This window comes from Dasypus novemcinctus, chromosome 26, assembly GCF_030445035.2.
Source record: "Dasypus novemcinctus isolate mDasNov1 chromosome 26, mDasNov1.1.hap2, whole genome shotgun sequence".
NCBI classification, from domain to species: Eukaryota; Metazoa; Chordata; class Mammalia; order Cingulata; family Dasypodidae; genus Dasypus; species Dasypus novemcinctus.
This window is the reverse complement of record NC_080698.1, coordinates 43,764,472-43,789,277: the sequence shown is the minus strand read 5'-3', so window position 1 is coordinate 43,789,277 and position 24,806 is coordinate 43,764,472. Positions and strand designations below refer to the sequence as shown.

At 35.7% G+C, this 24,806-nt stretch overlaps 1 pseudogene; it reads left to right on the top strand.

The window, feature by feature from the left end:
• Positions 1 to 568: 568 nt before the first annotated feature.
• On the top strand, positions 569 to 13,804 carry LOC101431072 (bisphosphoglycerate mutase-like; annotated as a pseudogene).
• The last annotated feature ends 11,002 nt before the right edge of the window (positions 13,805 to 24,806 follow it).

Below are 24,806 nucleotides of genomic sequence, written 5' to 3'. Positions count from 1 at the left end.
AAATCTCTAGCAAGACTGAAAAAGAAAAAAAGAGAGAAGATGCAAATTACAATATTAGAGGTTATCACCAGACATGGCAGACATCTAGGGATAATAATGGAATACTGTGAACAATTCTAAACATAAATTTAGGAACTTAGATGAAGTGAACCCATTCCTCAAAAAATGCACACTATCATAACTCATCTAATATGAAATAGATAGCTTTAGAAAACCTGTAGCTATTGAGGATATTTAATATTTAATTTAAAACTCCCTAAAAAAGAAATTTCTAGGCTGAGGTGGGTTGGTAGGATTTCACAGGAGAATTCTGCCAAATATTTAAAGGAAAGTTAGCACCAATTCTTCTACAAAATAGAAAATGAGAAACACTTCATTCTCCTTGGGAATATGACTGTTATTTAAAATAGAACTAGAGATGGGTCCTAGGAGGAACTACCTGACCCAAGACCCCAGGAAGCTGCTGCTGCTGCTGCTGCTGCTGCTGCTACTGGTGGCCTCTTTGCAGATGTATTGCTATCATTGACATTGGCCCACTTAAAAATACCAGGGAAGCTCAGCCATCAGTATGTCCAAGTATAAACTTATAAGTAAGGAGAACCATTTTTGTAGCTGGGTGAGTCAGAAACACAACAATAAAGGAATAGAGGAAGCTCAGAAATGTTGGAAGCAACTGATAGCACTAAACCTTGAACTTGATGTTGGGTTCCCATTTATCCTAAATCAGTCCATCCACACAGCCTAGCTGATCCTGGAAGAGCCCAGTCAGGAATGGGTTCCTGTGGAAAACCCCTCGTGTTTGAATGAGCCTCACTATGGAGTCTTGATTGGTCTCAATAGGGAGAAAATAGCTTTGAATCATGGTGAAGAAAAGTGTGGCTCTGGAGAGGAAGCTGCAATGTGATTCTCCCTCCTATTGATTAGTCTCACCCTTACTACCAAGAAATCTACAATGACCAGAAGTATAAAGTATGTGACAAGCCTGTGGTCCAACTCCCAGGATCTGAAAGGATTAAGAGTGTTCTAGAAAGACTCCTTCCTTATTAGAATGAAAAGATTGCTCTTGATGTATTAAGTAGAAAACCACTCTGATATCTGCTTATGGAAATAGCAGTAGGGCACTCCTGAAACATCTGTAGTGTATTTCAGATGAAGACATTAGCAACATAACTCTTCCCACTGGTGTTTCCATTCTCCTGGAACTGGATAAAAACCTGCATGCTGTTGGGCCTCACCAGTTTCTGGGTAACAAAAAGGCTCTCCAAGTCACCATTTTGAAAATAGGAAGATCAAGTAAAAGTGAAAAAAAATGGAAAATAAAGTTTTTTTTCCCCAAGTACTTGCTAGGAATAGCTGCAAAAGAATGTGTTTTCATAAATATTAGCTTAAGGTCTTTGAATAAAAGAAACAAAATAGGGCTAGAAATTCTAGCTAGTGTAATAAGGCAAGAAAAGGAAATAAAAAAGATGGGGAAGGAAGAAATAAACCTGTCCCTATTTGCAGATGATATGATTGTCTATATAGAAAATCTCAAAGAATTTATAAAAAATCATAAAATAATAAGCTAATTCAGCAAGATCACAGTTTAAATAATAAACATTAAAAATCACTGCATTTCTTTATACTACAATGAACATAAGGATCATAAAATTAAAAACAAAATAGCATTTGTAATTGCTCAAAAAAAAAGAGAGGAAGATTTAGGATCAAATCCAACAAAACATGCACAAGTTCTGTGTTCTGAAACTACAAAATGTTGATAAAAGAAATCAAATTAATCTTAAATAAATGGAATGCTATTTTATGTTCATGGATTGGGAGAATAAACCTAGAACAGAGAATGCTGGATTACTCATACATAGCTGGTTGGAATATAAAATGGCAAAGACATTTCAGAAAAGTTTGGTAGTTTCTTTAAATAATGTAACATATGTCTACAATATGACCCAGCAATTGCATACTTAGGAATTTATCACAGGGAAATGAAGACTCATGGTTACACAAAACATGTATACACAAATGTTTATAGCAGCTTTATTCGTAACAGTCCCAAAGTGGAAATAACCCAGATGTCCTTCAGTGGGTGAATAGTTAAATAAACTGGGCAATTCATGCCATAAAATACTACTCACCAATACAAAGGAACAATCTATCAATACACACAGTAACCTGTATGAATCTCCAGATAGCTATAAAGTTAATTCCAAATGACTACATGCCATGTGATTCCATTACATAACATTCTTGAAATGACAAGATTATAGGAATGTAGAACAGATTAGTTATTGCTAAGAGTTGAGGAAGGGGTGGGGACAGTAGGGAAGTGGGTTTGGCTATAATGGTGATTAAAATGTCTGCACCTTGATTATATTAATATCAATATATTGGTTGCTATATTTTATTATTGTTTTGCAAGGTATTACCATTGGTGAAAACTGAGTAAAGAGATCCCCCTTATTATTTCTTACACCTGCATGTGGATCGATAATTATTTCAAACTAAATAATTAAATTTTAAAAACTGATCAAGAGTAAGTTAAACAATTCTTGTTATAACTTCTCAGTGTATAACTTAGAAAATGGGGTGAGAATTTTTTTATACCTCTTTAAGTTTGTATCACTTTCCAACATTTTATTTCTTTTGTGTTTCAGTGCATTGAAGTATCTCCAAGTTTTCTCTTAGAGTGAGGTTATTTTTGTTTCAGTTTGTTTTTGCCATCATCATTTCCTCTGGGACAACTTTATCATTTTCATTGCAACCGCTTCCCTAATTAGGCCAATAATTTCACCGTCATTAAGTTCCTTGGGTTGTATATCTAGAGTCTCTAGAATGGTAGCAGTTCAACACCCCCAAGATCAGCTATTTCTTCTAGAATACCATTAGCATTCTATCTGAATTTTGTTTTGAGCAATAAGTTTTTATTTCTTTGCTGCACTTTCATCTCTGTTGGCCAATTCTTTCTTAGTTACCCATTTTTATGAAAATGTTATGTGAATTTATCACTGAGAGATAAGGAGGCAACACAACTGCACATTTTGCTTTGTGTGTGTGAACTAAATAAAATGGGCAATGAACAATCACTAACAATTTGAAAGCAGTGATGTGATTGGTCACTGATCATAATGCACAACTGTTATTTATGTAGTGATTTATACACTAGAGAGACCTATCAGCGAAATTTGTTCATTTTACAATTATTCAGTTAATATACTGTGTAACTGAAATTAGAATTGTGTTGTTGCTATTAACTAATCTGTTGTAATAAAAATGATTGCATATTAGGATTGTGCAAAACAAGAATTACCTGTATTTTTTTTTTTTAAATGAAAGTACAAATCTACCTCCATAGAAGCCTGCCTAATCAGAGACTAGATGCTCAGAACCTTTGGATGAATTGTTTGGAAAATAATGAATCCCTTACAACAGGAATTGGATATCCAGATTGAAATCATCATCTGGCCTTTCTTGTCCTTCTGTGGTTTGCACACTCTATTCTTTCTGTTCCACTCAGCTGTAGGAACTGCCTTATAGGTTCCATAGGCCTAACCCCTGCTACCTGAGGTACTTCTACTCCATGTGGGTTATTAGGGCAGCTGGTCTAAAATCCAATGTCCTTGAGCTACAGACCCTACCCTTACTTTAAGTCTAAATCCATAGCTGGACTTCATGACAATCCTCTTTAAGACCTGCAGTCAGGGCTAAGTTGATAAAACTCTTGATTTGTTAGTCAGTCCTTGTAATTCCAGGGAAGAAACAGAGGGGTGCTAACAAAGTCACATAACCTAACATAGAAGTGCTGATATGGATATTCTGACTGTCAGTCATCCTTATAGCTAGATTAATGGAAAAAGGATCTCTCCACCAACCAAGAATCTTGGTGAGGAACTCAGTCTGCCAGAAGCTGCATGGAGATAAATTGGAGAACATTTGGCAAAGGCAATGGGGAACTATTCCAAATATTTAGATGAAAGCTAAGTGATAAGAAAAGGAAAAGTAAACCACCATTTGGGATTTTTTGGAAAACATTCTTTCTATGGAAGGCTGTGCACTACTTAAGACTACCAGACAAGACATAAGGAACAAACTACTTTTCTTGGCACTATCAATTAATATCAAAAGGAATTTGACCATCACATATTTTGTCTAGTACCTTCCATTCCTTCATTGTAATAATCCCTGCTCATCCTAAAGTAGTGGTGAATTTTTAATATGAATAGCATAATGTAAATCTCTACATAAATGAGAATTAGGAAAACTAGGTTCATGTTTTATGGTCTGAATATAATCCATATTACAAAAACATGTCTGATTTTAAATATTAAATGCATCAGCTCTTCTAATTTGGAGTGCAGAAAACAGTGTCCTTCTGCACACATCACGTGCTCATACAGTGTCTCACATATATTAGGGATTCAGGGAATCTGAGGTGATGAATGTGCTAACACAGTTAAAAATCTTTTATTTTGTTTAGCTTAGAGGAGGCTGCAGATAAGAAATCAATGTGGTGTTTCAATCAGTAATAGTTAAACATATTTAAATGAGCTAACACATAAAGAATTTAACACTGTACCTTGCATCTAGTAAACTCTGGATGAATGATGGTTATTATCTAAGACAGTTTTTCTGGTGTTTAAAGTGGTTCTTTTCACTTTGTTGAATTCTACCTCTGAGCATGTGGTTCTCTCTTCCATGCTCACTTTGTTAGAGAATTTTGACATAATAGAATCTCTTCAATACCATAATTCGGTCTTTTCCAATATTTTAAGTGCTAAATCATGCCCATGACAGAAACATCTAAAGTTAATGTTCTGGACCAGCTGCCTGATGACAGAAATGATGATATGCAAGGAATCTTTGGAAAACTTTCAAATAATTGATGCTTCTTCAGGGAGGGAATGGAAAATGAATGTAGCTAATATTTCAAACTCTAGAAAGGAGAAATCAGATTGAACTAGGCCAATCATGTAATGAATATGAAAATAGCTTAGTGACTCATGAAAATACTGCTATATCCCTCTGTTAATTTATAGTACCGGGAGCCGCCTTTGCATTATTCTGACAATCTTGGACATCCATGATGTAAGAAAGAATGTAGTTTAAGGGGGTAAAAAAGAAATATATCTGATATTTCTTTTTTATAGATATAAATATATATTGCCTATATATATTTATCACTCTGGTAAATTTACTACTATATTGCTTTCAAAGTCATCAGTAAAATAACACTCATAGTGGTGGGGGGTACATTCTCAAGTTTCACCAAAATAAGTGTCACAAAACCAATTCATGATTTTGCTGTTTTTCCACAATATTCAATCTTGGAACTTTTCAATTCATGCCAGGAAATAATGATCATAACAACAACAGGAGATGTCATTTCTTGAGAGCTTATATTGTGCTATGAGCTTCATATCTGTCATTTCCTTTAAACCTCATAATTCTTGAGATTGTTAGAAAGAATCATAATTGTTGAACAATATACCTAGGTTCATTCATCATGCAACTTCACATCAGAATTATCATTTCGGCTTGACTGTGCTTATAAACATTGTGCTTTAAATATTGTTTAACTTCTCAAGTTACCAATCTTGGCTTTAATAAAATACTTTAAAAATTGGTGATTGAAGAATATTCATTTTTGAAGAACACTCTGACTTCCCCATTTGAAGTAACTGTACCCATTTCTGAATTCTCCTAATATTTAGTTTATGTCCTTCCAATGCCATTAACATTACATTTGCCTTGAATTATGATGATTAATGATCAGATATCCACTCTCCCTCTGGACTCTGTTCTCTTTAATGCTCTTTAATATGTCTTTATATTCCTCTCAAAGCCAAATATATACCACCACCAATAGTAGGGTGTTCAATTAGACTGATCTAATGATGGCTATTTTCTTTGGTGTTTTTCCTAATCATGCTTTACTTACAATTTATCAAAGAAATAATGTACGCAAAATTTCAGCCAAGGGTTTAACTTAAGCAATGAGTAAAATTCTCATAGTTGAAAAATAACAAAGATTATTGTCCTATGGGTTATGCTCCAGGAATTATAACTTTTAAAATATAATTTGGGTCCAAGGACTCTAATTTATCAGTAGTCTGAGACTGTCTTTAACTCCAGAGGCTTTTTACAAGTCAATCCTCACCCAATTAAGTCCCCAAATAAAACTTAAACTGGGTTCAATTTCTAAAATAAGCAAATAAACATGACAATCATTTTCTCCATAGGAACAAAGAAATAGGATTGAAAATCTAGTAAATCCCATCCAAAAAGTGGCAGTGTTATATAGCTCACAAACAATTAAGGATGACAGCCTTGTAGCTACAAAGGTTTTCCTTCCTATTTGAAATTGCTAGTCTCACTTACCACCAATCAGAGTGCTCAAGTCTGAAGCTGCCTTTTGGTTGATACACATGGGGTTGATACACAGGGACATATTTTTTTGGAATTGATCAAGTAAAACACATATCATTTAGAGAAGAGATTAAAGGCAAATCATGTATACTGTGGAAAATCCATTTGGTAGAGATCCTGGGGAAGTAAAATTGAGCTGCCAAGGAAATTAAAACAAAAGGAGTGGTGGCAAAATAAACCTTAAAAAAGGATAAATATTAGTCTTTCATTCTTAGAATGAAAGCAATCCATGAAAATAAAGTTGACTATTCAAAGACTTTCAAATGGGAAAGAGATTGAGAGACAAATTAACCAAGGGCATGATACTGTTTAGACAAGGTGACTTTTTTAATTGATTGGATTTCTAGAAGCAATTTCTCTCAACTTTATTCCAGAAGTCACACCAACCTGAACTTACGTACCTCATCTTTTCTAAATAACTGAACAAGGAACTTTAAGTTAAAAAAAGACTTCACTTGAAGAGTCTGGAAGATTGCAATTGGAATAGATGAGAAAATTTGTAGATACTCTGGTGAACTTGGAATACAAGTAAATACTACAGGATATACTTATGACAGTTTTAAAATTCGTATTTGATGTATCATTTAAAAACTTATTAGCTCTGAACACCCACTAAGATGTAAGTGGAGTAAGGACCTCCTAGAGTCAGCTTCTGACTCAGGGCAGTTAGTAAACACCCAGATCTATCCGGAGCTAGCTGAAGCACCAGTTTGGACTCCTGGCTCCAGGAGGTCAGAAGAGCATCCTGCAACATCCTTGAGGAAATGGAAGGAAGAGCCTACCCATCTGCAGAGAAGACTCATAAGGAGAGTGCTCCATGCCCCAGAGGCTGGTGCCCATCCTCCACTGGAGGCACAAGCCATCTCAGGAACTGTTCCATGACTGGAAGTGAAAGTTCCATTTCCCAAAAATGGTGGAGGAAGAGACAGTTGGGCACCAACTTCAGCTAATGATGTGTAAATTCAGCAGGCTAAAGCATAATTCTAGAACATCTAAATTTTGAGCCTGTCCAAGACAGAAAGAAGCTGGTAGCTGCCATCTTAACTCTGTGCCTAGCACAAGGGAAAGTGAGACAGACTGAAAATCACAGGGCTGGTGGGGAATGGTTTCTTTCCATTAAAATCAGAATGTAGCTCCCGTCTAGGCCCCAGACCCACCTCAAGCAGGGAGAAAGCTGGGAGGACCAGCAAGAGCCTCTCCGGGAAATTACCAGGCAAGCCATGGAGGATGGTGATTATCCTATTTTAGTAGCATAAGCTGCCCCAGGAGCTATTCTGTGGCTGGAATTGGAAGCTCCATTTCCTAAAAACAGATGAAGGAGAAGACAGTTGGCCACCAATTTCGTCTGCTGATTGGTAGACTTGGCTGGCTGGGGTCTACCCTGGGAACAGCTAGGGCATGAAACTGTCCAAGTCAGAAAGAGGCAGGTAGCCGCCACTTTGACTCCACCCCCAGCATGAGGGGAAGCCAGGCTGACTGAAAATACAGTGATGATAGGAACCAGTTTCTTTCACCCAGATCAGCCTGCAGCCCTAGACTAGGCTTCAGTGTCACCTCTGGCAGGTAGGAGGATGGCAGGCCCTGTACCAGCCTATTCTGGTAACTGTAGGTACTTTTGGCTGGCACAGACTGAAAATGGGAAGTCTACCAGAGCAACTACAGTCATCTTGGACCACACTGCATAGATTGCTGCCCATGCCTGCAGCTGCATCCTCACCCCAGGCAGGGGAGAAAGGGGCATGAAGCCTCATCACTCTCTCTGGATAACTACAGTCTAGGACTGCATGATCTGGATTATTCCACACAAATGTAACTCTGTCCTATCCCTTGCAAAGGACAAAGTTGGAAGAAGCTTCATTGGTCCCTAGGGCAATGAGGGCAGCTTGAGCCTCCATAGCTTATAGCACCAACTATATCCTTGGCTCCTACTGCACAACCAACAAGGGAGAAAGGGCAGCAAGCTCTAAACTAAAGAGAAAAATTGCACCCAGAATAAATACTCTAGTAAGCCAGATGCCAAGAAACCAACAAAAACTTACAATCCACACCAAGAAACAGGAAGATATTCCCAGTTAAAGGAACAAGGTAAGCCTCTGGATGACACGAAGGAGTTTAGACAACTAATCATAGACGTTCAAACAAATCTCCTTAATAAATTCAATGAGATGGCTAAAGAAATCAAGGATATTAAGAAGACACTGGATGAGCACAAGGAAGAATTTGAAAGCATACATAGAAAAATAACAGATCTAATGGGAATGAAAGGTGCAATAAATGAAATTTAAAAAAAACATTGGAATCATATAATAGCAGATTTGAGGAGAAAGAAGAAAGGATTGGTAAGCTTGAAGAAATGGCCTCTAAAAGTGAACATACAAAAGAGCAGACGGAAAAAGAATGGAAAATTTTGAACAAGTTGTCAGAGAACGAAATGACAACAAAAGATGTGCAAACATACATGTCACGGGTGTCCCAGAAGAAGAGATGGGAAAAGGGGCAGAAGGAATATTTCAAGAAATAATGGTAGAAAATTTTCCAACACTATTGCAGGACATAGATATCCATGTCCAAGAAGAACAATGTACCTTGATTCAAAAAAATCCCAATAGACCAACTCTGAGACACATACTAATCAGAATGTCAAATGCCAAAGACAAAGAGAGAATTCTGAGAACAGCAAGAGAAAAGCAATGCATAACACATAAGGGATATCCAATAAGATTAAGTGCTGATTTCTCACCAGAAACCATGAAGACAAGAAGACAGTGGCCTGATATATTTAAGATACTACAAGAGAAAAACTTCCAGCCAAGAATCTTATATCCAGCAAGACTGTCTTTCAAAAATGAGGGCGAGATTAGAATAATCACAGATAAACAGAAACAGAGAATTTCTAAGCAAAAGACCAGATTTTCAGGAAATACTAAGGATGTGCTAGAGCCTAAAAAGAAAAGACAGGAGAAAGAGGCCTGGAAGAGAGTCTAGAAATGAAGATTACATCAAGAAAAGTAACTAAAAGTGTCAAAAAATGATGAAAATAAAATGTGACAGATAAAACTCAAATAGTCAGGAATACACTTAACCAATGATGAAAGCACTTGTATTCAGAAAACAGCAACTCATTATAAAAGAAATTTTAAAAAGGGCTAAGTAGCTGGAAGAACATTCCATGATCATGGATTGGAAGACTAAATATCATTAAGATGTCAATTTTAGTCAAATTAATATACAGATTCAATGCAATCCTGATAAAAATGAAAATAGGATTATCAAATTTATTTGGAAGGGTAAGGGCTCCTGAATAGCTAGAAACATCATAAAAAGGAAAAGTGAACCCTCATGTTCAGATTTTAAATCATATTACCTAGCTATAGTGGTAAAAACAGCATGGTACTGGCATAAAGACAGACACCTAAACCAATGGAACCAGACTGATTGTTCAGAAACAAACCCTCACATGTATGGTCAAGTGATTTTTGACTAGCCTGTTACACACACAGCTTGGGCAGAACAGTCCATTCAACAAAAGGTGCTGAAAGAACTGGATATCCATAGCTAAAAGGACAGAGGACCCCTATCTCACACCTTATCCAAAAATTAACTCAAAATGGATCAAAACCTAAAAATAAATCAAGAACCATAAAACTTCTAGAAGAAATTGTAAGAAAATATCTTCAAGACCTGGTGATAGGTGGCGGATTCTAAAAGGAGATAAGAGGAGGACTGAAATGGACTACTGATGTTTAATGTAGGTAGAAGTTTTAATTAGCTTTACTGTTAAAGTGTGGAAATGTATAGAGTGGATGGTAACAAACAGTGCTTAACAGCTATTTTGTAAATGGGGATGTGACTGAAAATGGTAGTGTAGGTATGTAAATGCCAACTGACAGAATGCTAGAGAATCATCTAGGAACTGAATAGCACAGTAAATGAAGAGATGGATGAGAATAGTGGTTGAAGTTTCAGATACAGGAGTATCCCTTGTGAGCTATGGCAAATGTACATCATTACTGCAGGGTGGTGGGAATGTGGAGAAGCATGGGAAAAATACAACTGGAGTGACCTACTGACTGTGGTTAGTAGTAATAATATAATATTCTTGCATCTATGCCAAAGATGTACTGTGTTGGTAATGGGGCAGTATGGAAATTGCGGTCCAAATGTACACTATGGATGTGGTAACAATCAGATGATATTATCTTATCTGTAACAAATGTTCAACCACGGTGTGGTGTGTTGATGGAAGGGTGTTGTTTGGGAATTCTGCATATGTGCATGATTGTTTTATAAGTTTACAACTTCTGTCATAAAAAATATATTTAAAAAAAATAATAGGGTGGGTTGGGGGAAAAACACACCAAATGTAAGATAAGGACTATAATTAGTAGTAAGATTTTGACAATATTCTTTCATAATTTGTAACAAAATTCTCAAGACAATGCAAGATATTGGTGGAGAGTTGATTTATGGCTCCCCTGTATGATGTTATGCATGCTTTCTTTGTACATTCACAACTTTTACTACACACTTATTGTTTATGTATGTTCATATATAAATGATATAAAGGTAATAATAATAATAGGGTGGGTTGGGGAAAATACTTTGGTTAGTTGTAATATTTTGACAATGTTTTTCAATATTTAGTTTAAAAAGTTTCAAAAAATTAATTGAAAGAATAGAATGAAACTTGAGGCCACTTTGGAGATTTCTGGGACCTCTAAGGATGCTATCTGAATTTTATTCCAATCCCAAAGTTAGATCGTTCAGTTTCCAAAAACCCAGTTTGGATTTCTTCCCCCTTGCTATCTTTGTCTCATCCTCATTGAAATATTTGCCCTCTTTAATGACTTGTTCTAACACTTAAAAAAAAAAAAATGTTACTAGCTATGTCCATTGAAAAGGCCCAGAATTCATTGTCAACAAATTATTGGTAAGATTAGAAAATCTCTTAGCACCTAGATTATGCGTTCCAATTAAAAGGAATTGGACCACTTTAGAGAAAACAGCTAATTAAAGGTCTGGCAAAGAATGTGTACAAATTGAGTCTGGAACACCTTGTTAAAACAGAAATCAAGGAAATCATCAAAGACTACTGGGGTCATGGCAAAAAACTTACCACTTAATTTAAAGAAACTTATATGGCCAAAGATGGGGAATTTGAAGACCAATAAGAATAATAACTGCGCCTGAAAGACATCAATGCTCTCCAATTGTTGATTTAAAAAATGAAACTACAATAAGAAAAAAAAAGTCTCTTTGGTCATTTTTGCAGAGAAATGCTAGTGAACTCTATAATTACTTCAAAAACTGGTAAAAGAAAGGAAGCAAATCAAACACTTAAAATGTCTTATCTATATGAACTCTCTCCTAGGGTAATGAAATAGTTATTAGAGATGCTTCTCTTTATAGATTCGGAAAAAACTGGGCAGCTGGAGTTCTAGGTATAAACAGGAAATTAACGTATAATTTAAAAATAATTACATCCAGGAATTAGCGAGTGTTTTAATATATGCAAGACACTGTACTAAACGTTTTACATATATAATCCCATTCAAACCTCACAAAATCTCTACTGTCATGCGAGGCATTATTCCCATTATAAAAATAAGAAAGTACACAACATCATATATCTATGACCTGAATCTTTTTTTGTTTTGTTTTGTTTCCTTTCATTTCTTTTAGAAGGCACTGGGAACCAAACCTGGGACCTCCCGTGTGGGAAGCAGATGCTCAACCACTTGAGCCACATCTGTTCCCCAAAGGACAGGCAAGATTTTTTTTTTTGAGGAACTATGGACCTCATATGTGGGAAGCTGGTGTTCAACCTAGCCACATCAGCTTCGTGAGTTGGTTTTTTTCATTTGTTTTGCTTATTGTTTGTTTTTGTTTTTTCAGGTGACACTGGGAACCGAACCCAGGACCTCCCACATGGGAGGTGGGCAGTCAACCGATTGAGTCACATCTGCTCCCTGAATCATTATGTAAGTGTATTAAGCCCAGTTCATCTAATCAGTGACCTTACTCCTTAACTGTTATATTGAACTACTCTGATAGAAAGAAGTGAATATGGTCATAGGAGAATGAGTTGTATCTATTCCACTCTTGGGAGATAAGATAAACTTCCAGGAAGAAGTGATATTTATCCTGAGTTGTGATGGGTAGTAGCATTTATTCAGAAATATGTGGAGTGAGAAAAACTATGGCAGGTACATTCCAGGGAGAGAGGGCATCTTGACTAAAGACTGGCAAGTTTGAGAAGGGATAATGTGTCAGTTGGCTATTGCTTTGTAACAACCCACCCAAAACCCAGTGGCATATAACAATAAACATTTATTTCTCATGCACTTGTGGGATTCATCTTATTAAGGCTGATATTGGCTAGGATAGTTCATGTACCTGAGGGTTGACTGAGGTATCTGCTTCACAAACCTCCTCACCTAAAAACAATGGACTAGCCCGGGGATGTCCTCTTGGCAAAGGCAAAAGAAAAAGAAGATGAACAGAAACAAGCAAGTCATCTGGAGAACTAGAGTTATGTCAAGGGGAAAAAAATGCACCAACCAATGTTAAATCAGCAAGGATGACTTTATTCAAGGGCAGGAGAGAGGCTAGAACCCACTTCCAAAGGAGACGAGATTGGTTGTGTTTTATAGTCAGGGTAAGGGCAGTGGAAAAGTACTAACAGGCCACCTGAACAAGGAGCGGGGAGTTGCAGGGAGCAAACTCGACACTTGGAATAGCTGATGTCTGGAGTTGTTTTTCTGTGTATATCAGTTATTTTCCCCTTCAGTCAGACAGCTGCAAGATTAGTTTCAAGATAGTGGGGTGGGGTGGGGTGGGGGTAGGATCTGGGCAATAGCCTATAGTTTGTAAAAATAGTCTTGGTCAGTTATAACCGGCACATTGTCACTTTTGTTGCATACTGTTAGCTTAAGTCCAGAAACCAAACTCAGTGATAGGGAATTACTCTTAATCCACAATGAGAAGGTACAGCCAAGTGTCAAGGAAAGGGCATAGATAAAGGGAAAGACAAAGTATCTAACTAACATTGATGCAAATTGTACCACACATAGGTGGTCAAGATGCTGATGATGGCATCTAATAACTGTAGCTAGAAGTGTCTGGAGCTTAGGAACAAAAATAAATTTGAGAATTTAGACCAAATTCTTTCCCTTGATATTTTTAGGGAAAGCTAGGAGAACAATATGAATGCAACTGCATTGGGGCTGTTTCTTCCTTGTAAGCTCCAGAGACTTCTTTTCTTTCTCTTCTATGTATCTGTAATTATTACTCTGAAAGGCTAATTCCCATGTTTCTAAATTTCAGATACCAAGAAGTCCCTGAGGGCAATGAGACACCAGTATTCTCAATTGTGCTCTGCTAAACAACATCTCAGTCTCCTACTTTCACCAAGGCACTCTCAGTATGCACCACAAAAATAGGAAGAGAAAATACCATTTTCCATTCCAAAAGTGTACATAGCATCACCTCATTCAGAAACTGTCAGATTCTTTCCAAGAGACAGGTCTCCTTACCAGAAACCTTGGTTTAAAAATGGCAACACACCCTGTCTTTTTAATGATTTTACTTAGAAAAAAGTGCTCTTTAATGTACATTTATTACCGTGCTTATAAACTGCAGTGCCCAAAGTGTGGCGAATTTGTTCTCTTTCCAGCTGTCACAGAGGAAGCCAGCTTAGAAAGAACAGCAGCAGTTTAAAGCTTAGAATGAGAAAAGAAGATTTGGTCAAGTGTCATTTTCTGAGAGAAGATAGACTTTTCTTAAATCAGAGACAGGCTTTAGTATCTGAAATTTTGAAGTTATTCTTTCCATGTGGGAGGCATGGCTAATCTAGTTTTTCATTTACTTCCCTTAATGATCTCAAAATATCAAGAAATGAATGAAATTCCTTCTTCAAGAATACCAATTCTCACTTAGAGTTTTGCCGTTTTTCTTCTTCAGAGATTACTGCATTCAGGTGAGTTCCATCACCCATTGTGAGCTGGGGATTAAGAGAATGTCTCCGAAGCATGGAATTTTCCTTACCTAATAATTAGAGAAAGGCTGTCATGTCATTGTTTATGAGAGCAAAGTGAGCACAGACATGTAGGATTGTATCTTAGGACTAGTTACTTTGAGGATCTATAAAATATTATTAATACAACATGGATAAGAAACAATCTAACAATATCTATGAGCTATTTTCAAGTAACACAAACTGCAAGATACATCTGTAAAATAAACCTGAATAAAATCTACGCCAGCATATTTTCATACTCTTTGGAAGAAAATTTTTTGAGCCCATTTTCTTGACTTACAACCAAAAAATAGCACAAAACATCACAATTCATTATTAAATAAGGATGTTGCACTTATGGTATGTTCTAAGTACAAGTACTTTTGCCATTGTTCACTGTCTGTAGGGATGCCATTGTGCTCCTTACATTTTATTCTTATAACTTTGTATGGCATTATACCTCAATACTTTTCTCTTACTTATTTTTATTTGAATTGATTATTCTGAACCTTTTGGAGAAGGCATGGCTCAGATGATCATTTCTTACTTCACATAGCTCACTCTTCATTTGAATGTGGACAGTTTTCAAAAATTTGGTAGCTCACATTCTGGGATTTCCTGGCTATGTTCCCCTCCCTACTTTTGTCTAGGCCTTGTTTGTCTTCCTCTGTTGTCCTGTTCTTCTCATTTTTTATGTCATTCCTGGCAGTTTCTCTTCAGTTTGAGGACTTGTTCTAGAGTTAGGTTTTTAAAGTCCACAGGATCTCAGATTTCTCTGGGCCTTTCAGTCCTAAATATTTATCCTTCCCTGGGGAGGGTAAAAGCTTGCCCAGTTTCAGATGCTATTCACATGTTGGCCTCCTGAATGGCAGTTGGGTCTTTGGGGCTTTTCTGTTCTCAGATCCATCAGTCATCCCAAAGCTTCCCTACACCCCCATCACCACCACGTGGTTCCTGTGACTCCTGATGGTTGTCCTCGCCCACTTGTACTGGAATGTGTGGGAAACCTTCCACCTGGCTTTGTTGTAAATGTTATCATGGGATTTTGTTTTTGTTATCTAATTACTCAGAAAGTTTTTATATCAGGATTCAGAGGGATTAAAAACCTGTACCACTTTCATCATCATCTTCCTAGAATTCTGCTCATTGGGTTCTGAAGGACTCAGTCTTGTTTGGAAAGAACCTTAAATATGCAAATATGGCTCCTTAGAAGTAATAAGGGAAAATAATTTTCTACAAAGACCCATATTAAAAATTTCCTTCACTAAAAGACTTGAAAATAGAATTTTAAACAATCTCTAAAAGTTACTAATTATTTAAATTTCTACATATGTTATAAGTATAATAGGATCTCTTCAAGATAATTCAATCACTGATATTGTAACAATTACTTAATGCAGTGGCAAATGTGAAAATTATCCATCACAAGATTGACCACGTTTTCTTCACAGTGAAAAGAAATTCAGAAAGTTTCCAAGGAATCTTCTAATTTTCCCCAAATCATAAGATTCTACTCTGAGTAAAAGAGCATCCCCCACATTGGCGACCACTATTGCTTTCTAGGTTTCTTCAAAGATTTTTGTTTGGTTGTCTATTCATCTTAATATTGAATGGTTTTACTAAGTGAAATCTGACTTGGGTGCACATTCTATAGAATTATTGCAACTTTCAGCAAATCTGGTGGAAAGTAAAATGAGGGTATAGAAAGGAAGCTAATTCACTCCTCAAGTCACAACTTACTCTTACTCTTCCATAAAATGGAGATGACTGAAAACCAATGAAGTACTGGGCATGAGACTTCTGACCAGGAACAATGAGATAATGTGCACAAGACGTTCATAAAATATTTAATACTTCACATAAGTGCCAGAAATTTCTATAACATTAATACTAATAACAAACTTTCATATATACTCACTTCTGCATTTTGTACTAAACTCTTTTAAAAATATTTCTTTTATCTTTATGTTTCCATGGAGCCATCCACAAGGAATTCAGGAAATATTAGAAATATCCAAGTTACCAGTGCTTGGCATTTTACATTTTGCCAATGTCATCATACAATGTCAACAGCCATGGCTCTTGCTGAAATTTAAATAAAATTCTTTTTCCATAATTTACTGTGAAATCTCAATCTGCCCACTCCATTTCTACTGGAGTGTAAAGACTGGTCAAATGGCTTTCTTTGACTTATGTTGAGTTCTTTTCCACCCCTATTCCATTCTGTTACTACTCAACTTGTCTAATCAGCAATCCACATACCTTCTGTCTGTTTTTTTTTTTATTTTTTATTTTTAGCTCTAGTCATAAATTATGTTAATTTTATTTTTTCATGCATCATTTTCTTACCACCATGTACTATTGACATACATTTGTTTGAGCACACAGAAGAGTATTCTTGTGTTTGTACTACTAACCATAACCATAATTTTTATCCACTACCAGGACCATTTTGTTATTCTGGCTTTTTTATATTTATCTCCTTAAACTACCTCCTACAGGCACAATTCCATTTATAAACTATTCAGGTTATTAATACTATGTGTTATCATCTGCTCTATCCATTTCCACAATTTTTCAGGCAAGCTAATTAAAAATTTGGCATAGATTAAGCATGAGCAAACCTTCTCAGCCCTCATCCTACTTCCTTCCTTCTGTCTCTTTGGACATCTCAGGAAAGAACTTCCTTCTGGTTGTTGTACAAATATTGCCAAGTTGTTCCTATGTAAAGACAGATCCTGAAAGAAGAATTTCTGAGCAAGTTATCATACAGTTCCAGGACTGAGGAGTGGAGGAAAAAGTCATACAGGGGTAAGGATTTGAGCAGTGATGATCAAAAACCTCAAGGCCCATGCATACTTTTATAAGATAAGCTAGACTAATTTTTTCTCTGGGTTAGATTCATTGAAGTAAACTGTCAAAAGAAAATACTTTCCTGGTTTGATTTTGCATGACACTGAAAATGGCATAAAACTTCCCTTTTAGTAAAGCTCAGTGTTTCATTTTACCACTTGCTTAAACAAATACCATACAATGGATTGGATTAACAAGATGAATTTATTGGCTCATGAATTCAGAGACTTGGATTCTGTCTTTTTTAGCTGACTGGCAATCATTGGGTTTCCTAGGTTTTCTGTCACATGGCAATGCACATGGTGGTGTCTTCCCTTTCTGTTTCATGTTTGGTGACTTCCAGCTTCTGCTGCTCCCTATGGCTTCCTCGCTATGTCCAGTTTCTTTTGTTTGTGAGGACCTCAGGCATAATTGGATTAAGACCAACCATCATTCAGTTTGGGCACATGTTAACAAATGACGTCTTCAAAGGTCCTATTTACAAAAGGTTCATATACATTTGTGGCAGCATGATTCAATCCACAACATTCAGGTTCATAAATATATTAGAAAAGAGCATAATAGATGTGCTTGTCTACCCTTTTCTCTACTAAAATTAAATTCCATAAATAGAAAGATTGGGGATGTATCAGCAATAAAACTAGAGAGTTTGATGATGCTATACCTAAACTGGGCCACTTTATTTTTCCTTGGATTTAAGAAGGGTAGTTGAATTCTCTCCTATACTCAAGCTATTGGGTAAACATAATGTTTTTATATACTGCGTCATGAACAGATTGCATTATTTCCCATCTATTAAACAAGATCTATAAGGGACAATCTGACACGGTAAGGCAGGGGTTCTTAACCTTTTTGGTTCCATGGACCTATTTGCCAGTCAGGTGAAATGAACACTAATTTATTTATTGCATACATTCATTAGTGAAAGAAATACTAGATTTCAGGGAGAGGTCAGAGAAAATAAAGACAAAAAGTTGATTTTTTTCAATTCAAGCTCACAGATCCCCTGGTTAAGAACCCCTGCTCAAAGGTTATAAAAAGGAAGTTGATATGTAGCTTTAAAATTTCTACGATTAGCAGTCAGGAAATAATTCTATGTAAACAACAGACTGTTGATCTGAATTTTGGTAGAATATGGATCAACCTTTACCATGCTACAAAAACAGAACACGCAAGGGATTATGGCAAAATTTCCTTCGTTTTAACCTATTTGATAACACTTTTTCCTATCAGAATTGTTTCAAAGCCTTCTACAAAGACTTCTACTTAGATTTTGTCAACTGAAAATATTCTTTATATCAAGGTATTAAGTCAAGTTCTGTAGGAAAAATGTTTTGTTTTGTTTTGTTTTTCAATTGAAATATGATGCATGCATCTTTGTGGAATCAGAAGTTTTTCACCTGAGATTAAGGCAAATTACAAGAGCAGCTATCTACCAATGGGCAAAATTAGCCAACATATCCAACAAAATTGTGTACCAGGAGTAAATTGATTATATAACCTCCAGGCTCTGACCTTGCAAATTTTCTTTTTGTAAACCTTTTTGGCTTTGGCTTACATTACTAATCTGTCTCTAATCCTTACTTCTATTCCTCAAGGTAAAAATGTTATTTAGCTTCCCCCTGTCATGTCACTTTCACATCTGGGTCAGATAAGCCTGGATAAAATCTCCCTTCAGGAATTTTTGTAGTGTTCAGTTTCTTACAAAATGTGCATCCTCAGTAGGAAAAAACCTCAGAGCCGTGAAATGTAGATTTAAACTGTCTAAATTGCTTTATTACTTGAAAGTGTTCCTTAAATCCTTTAGGCAATTTAAACCAGTGATGATAAAAAGTACCAGTCATTCTAATATTTAACTCGTTTATATCAGCATTCTGAATAATAATTCCTTTATTAGATATGGAAGAGAACTTAAAAATGAGTTAATGCAAAAATCTGGTTTTTATAAAAAAGGAAAGTGAGGTTCTAAGAGGTTAAGAACATGGAAAAGTCATGTTAAGACCCCAATTCTACGTACTCTTCCAACACTGCTAATATTCAGGAATCAATCAACCTGGATTTTAGGATGAAGAAAAAAAGTTCTTGGGTCAGAAAACTTTGGTTTGAATGGCTTTCCCACTTGGTAGTTACATAGCCTGAGAGAAGTCTCAGCTTTCTCTTCCACTACATACTGGCTGAACTATACTGTGGAAATTTTAGATTGATGAGATTGCCTTCACTTTGCCTGAGGTAGGAGCTCATGTGGAGACATTGGTCCAAAGACAGAATAATTCATGTTGCCATTTTTTGTTTTTTGAAGAGAGCCATAACAATGATGGAATTGTCTTCATTTTTTTCTCTGTTTTCTTTTTCTTTTCCTACCAGGTTGTTGTTTCCTTGAACATGCGTTTTCTCATCCACACAATGAGAGGGTGAGATTTCCCTAGTTGTATGAAGACACTTCATTGAACTCCCAAATAACCAAGAACAGCAAGCATTTTCTCAAGGAATCAGTAAAGCCCTAGGTAAAACTTCTGCTGACTGCTCACAGCGCTTCCTATAGGAGAGGTTGCAATAATCACCTGGGAAGCCTGAAATCTCACCCACAGGCATAGTAAATTTTAACTTCACAAATTTTTAAAATTTTTTTTAATTTTAATTTTTATTTATTATAATTTTAATTACTATTAAAATTTCAAAAGTTCTGTTTCTATTTACTGTTAATTTTTAAGTTTAGATTGTATTTAAATATTTATTAAAATTCATAATATAAATGCCTACTTATGGTTTATATAGTATTTTAAAAATTTTAAAGGTAGGCCATATTGTTTAAAATAGCTTATACCTTAATATTTATCCCAGTTCATATAAAACTCTCAAATTTTAGCTTTGCTTAAAAACTCAAAAGAGCAGGCTATCTCACTTAGCAACAAATGATTGAATCTGCATAGTTACTATTCCTGGAGGTAGGAAATATGCTCCTCAGTTCACCATAGTGCTTCCCTGCTCAGCTCACTCACTGACATTATCTGCTAGCTTATGTGGATATTTGAGTTTACATTTTTTCCCCAAAAGATAAAAAATTAAAGTCAGGCTAACTTGTTCTGTATTTCTACTGTTGCTCCCTCTCCATTTGTGTAACAATGATTAACCTGTGAAGATAAAATGAACTGAAAACTTTCAAAGCACTTTGAAAGCACTGGAGCATGCTTGCAGTCTCCACATTTGTCTTTATATGTTTCATTGTGTATCAGATTCAATAAATAGGTAGAGCCTTTTTTTTTAAGGTAAGCAAAGGAGGAAAACTTAGCCAATAAATCATCCATTTAAAATTAGGCAATAAAGTCAATAACAATATTCAAACAGCTTTATTTCTAATGTGAACCATTTGTCTAAAAGCAAAGAAAATGTAACCATGCCCCCCAAACCACACAGGGACAGCTCATGCTAGTGTGGGCAATGTAGCAGTGATTCCGTGCATTTGAAAAGTCCACTCATTTCAGAGACAACTCATGACGTTTATACCAAATGAAACCCCCTTCAGAGAGACTTCTTGTAGTACTTTAATAATTCAGTAACAGCCAGAGATTAATTACAGAGTTTCTGACTCCTTCTCCATGGACTTAGATTGGTGTACCTGCATGTGGTATGTGGTGTGTGGTGTGTGTATGTATGGTTTCATATGAAAACATTATTATCTGAGGTCTTGTAGTGAGTCAGTTTTTAAATGATCCCAGCTTTTACTATCACTTAGTTCTAGAGAATGACATCACCAAAAGCAGATAATCATATTATAGAATATCTCTGCAGAGTACTGTTTATTGAATAAAATGAGAAATCTTATTAGCAAACAGAAATCTATGGGTTCAAAGAAATAGAGCTAGGCAATTTTTAAACCAGCTTTATTGAGATATAAGTCACCATTTGAAGTGTAGAAGTGTAGAATTCAGTGGTTTTTAATGTTCAGATTTGTACAAACTTCATCACAGCCAACTTTAGAAGATTTTCATTATCCCAAAAGGAAGTCCCTCACCCCTAAATTATCACTTAAATTTCCCTATCTTCCCAGGCCTGTGCTACTATTAATCTACTTTCTGTTTCTGTAGATCTGGTTTTTCTGGGCATTTCATATAAGTAGAATCATATGATATGCAGTACTTTGTGACTGGCTTGTTTCACCTAGCATAAGGTTTTCAAAGCTCATCCATATTTTATCATGTATGTAAAGGCATGTTTAATTTAAATTTAAAATTTCCTCATATATTCCATTTCCACTCAATTTTTCAATATGACACATACACATGCAAACACACATATGCATATAAAGATACATGTTCACACATATTAATTTTTGGAATATAGAAGACATTTAGCTGATATATGCAGCTATAAAACTTAATCAAATCATCTGCAATGTTCACACATGTATTATTATGCAATATAACAGAGGGCAGGGGAATATAAATATTTAACTACCAGTAACGGGTCGTACTGGTGACAAAATAGGGCAATTCCAAGAGAAAGAAATATATCTGCAAAATGCAAATGGAAAGCAGCAGGTGCCAAGGGCTGAAGTTCTATCTGGATTCTTGTGAGTATAATTAATTATATTGAGGGTCTAGAACAGGAGGAGATTTTGCTCTTCAACACCTGCCTCAACATCTTCTCTCCTTCCACTAAATCACAGGATGCTTCCTTTTTTTTTTTAGAGTCTCATCTTTAGCTGAAAATATTCAATGTATCAAAAGAAACAGAACCACTTACACTAAATAGCTTTGATGTGATGGTGGATCAGAGAGATTTTCAAATTGCTACTTTGGCTGAAGCTTTAACTAGCTTTAAGAAATTACTAATACCTAGTTTTATCAGGCTGAATTCAAAAGGTTGTGTAAATACATAAATAAATGGCATGCTGAAAGGCCACCACGTAAAGCCACCATTTGATTTTGCTATTCAGAAGCTGATTTGAGAGTACAGATTTAAAAATAAAAAGTGTATTTCATTCATATAACCAAAGATGTTTTGAACCAATCTAACCAAACTATATTATAAAAGAATGGGAGAAAACCAACATAGTTTATATGCCTCAAAACTTTTACTCTATGATACATAAAGCAAAGGGTATCATTCTGCTATGTTCTTTTCAATTGAATGAATGATTAAAACAAAAATAGTTGTTTATAATCCTGTTCTAGGTTACAAAGCAATTTTTAAAAGAATATATTCCATAATTTGAAGCCTGGCCACTTTTTACCTCCCACTGATAACTGAGCTTCCAAACCTCCCAGGAATGTCAATATGACATACACTTCTGAGTTGAGTTTTGCTTTCCCTGTGCTCTCCCCTGATATTAATATAGCAAATGCTAGATGTGTTTCATGTAATTCAAGCTTTAATGTCCTTGTAATATGAATTAAACCATTCCCATTGTGAACTTTAGGTGAGGAAGACTGAGAAGATCTTTCATGAAAACACTGGAAAACACTCTTCCAGTAAATTAACCCCATGGGCTTCCTGTGGATTAATTTACACAAAGCCTTGGAAAACTCAAAAATCTGTCAAATTTTAACAAAAGGGTTACTAAGCTTTGTCGTAGCTCTGGTTGTTTTTTGGTTCAATCTTTTGTTGTAGAAAGTTGGAAAACTGTGTGCCAGCAGTTTGACAATTGCTAGTTGTCAGTCTACTGAATTAAGGCACAATTTTCCCCTTTAACAGATATGAAAACTGAGGTTTGAGTACTTTGCCAATGGCTATGCAGCTAAGGGGTGTGAATATATATTTAAACCCAGGTCTCTTAAATATTCCAAACAAATGAAAATATCATGTTTTATTGCCTTCCAAGGTATAAAAGGAAATTACTCAATAGGTTTAATTCGATTACCCCTGAGTTTCAAATTTGGTATTAAGTTTGAACTTCAATTTGGTTAAGCTTAAATTTAATAGTTTCTCCTTTACACATCATATGAAAATCTTACAAATCAACTAGTCCAAATCTTAAATCCTTTGCCCTGTTTTCAGATGGAGAATTGAACGACATATGGCAAGAGTTTTTGATCACCTATTCTCCTCTTCTCTATAAAATAACACACTTGTTTAGGCAGAAAAACATGACATAGGATGAGGTGGCCTTAAGTCCAGGGATAGAGTCAGATTAGTCTACATCAACAAAATACATGAATGCCCCCTCTAATTGTTATCCATTTGAGGTTTTGTGTGTCCTTTGTTGGCTCAATTGGACTAAAGGGTAGGAAATGCTGTCGGTAGCCATCTTGCAAACACAAGAGGGACCAGCCTTCAAAAAAAGCTAAAGCTGAAGATAGCAGAGCAACCCGGGTCCTTGATAACAAAATTATATCATAGCTGGTGCCATACCTAGTACTTGCCTTACCTCTGGATCTCCTATTTTTGGAAATAATAACTTGCTTAAATTTTATGTTAGTTTGAGTCAGAATGTTTGTTTTACTTGAAACTTAAAACCTGCATGATATATTATGTATAGGCATTGTTTTAGAAAATGCTCTTATTTGGTTATATTGGTTCAATCCTTTGTCTCCCTTTGAGGAGGCTGAAATTTAGTGCTAAAAGAAGGAGAGATGTTTCCATTTTATGACTCTTCAAAGAGCATTTGGAACACTGCACAAAATTTAACTGAGCAAGGAAACAACCAAATCATCGAACAAACTAATTACAAGTTTCTGCTTCCATAAAGGGCTCAAAATGAAAGTAAGTCAGTGACTCACTGAGTACTGAGTCATTCATTGGCTAAATCCTAGTCAAGGATGGCACTCAAAGGAATCACCCAACTGTGGTAATATTGTACAAGCATTTATTAAAACTGAAAATATTTAAGCTGTCATCAAACTTTCAGAGTTAGAAATTAGCTAAAGACTACCCCCACCTCCTTGCCAAGGTCTGGCATGAGAAATCATAGGCTGTCCACAATCAGTTTTCTCACATTTTCTCATTTTGAGAGGGAAAACATATTATTGATAGAAAATGGTTTCCTGCATACAGCCTTTTTTGTTGTTAAATCAATTAATGTTGAATTGTGCAAAACTATAGCCCAATAAGTTTCTATCCATGGATGGTAACTTCAGCAGAAATAAGAGACTTGGGGGAAATACAACATGCTACCACCTTTGCAAAGTTTTTACCATGCCGACACACACCACCACTGAAGAAAGGAAAGACAAATGTCTCTACTCCATAACCTGTCCCTAGCCTTTTCCTCCATCCCCACTCAGCACCTTTCATATTGTATTCAGTGTAATACATCTCATATGGTATTCAATATAATCATATATTTGTGCATTTATCACCCCAATCATTCCAAGAACATTTTATTGTTCCAATAACAAAAATAAACTAAAAACAAATAAAACTCATCACCTCTCAATCTCTCTATGCCTGCCATACAGAGCTGCTATTCTTTTTCCTTTACTATATTTGTATTTATATTTTGGAAAAGCAGTCTTATATATATAATATGTCCAATATTCATGTTTTACATGAGGTTTTACTATTTTATTCAGTCCTA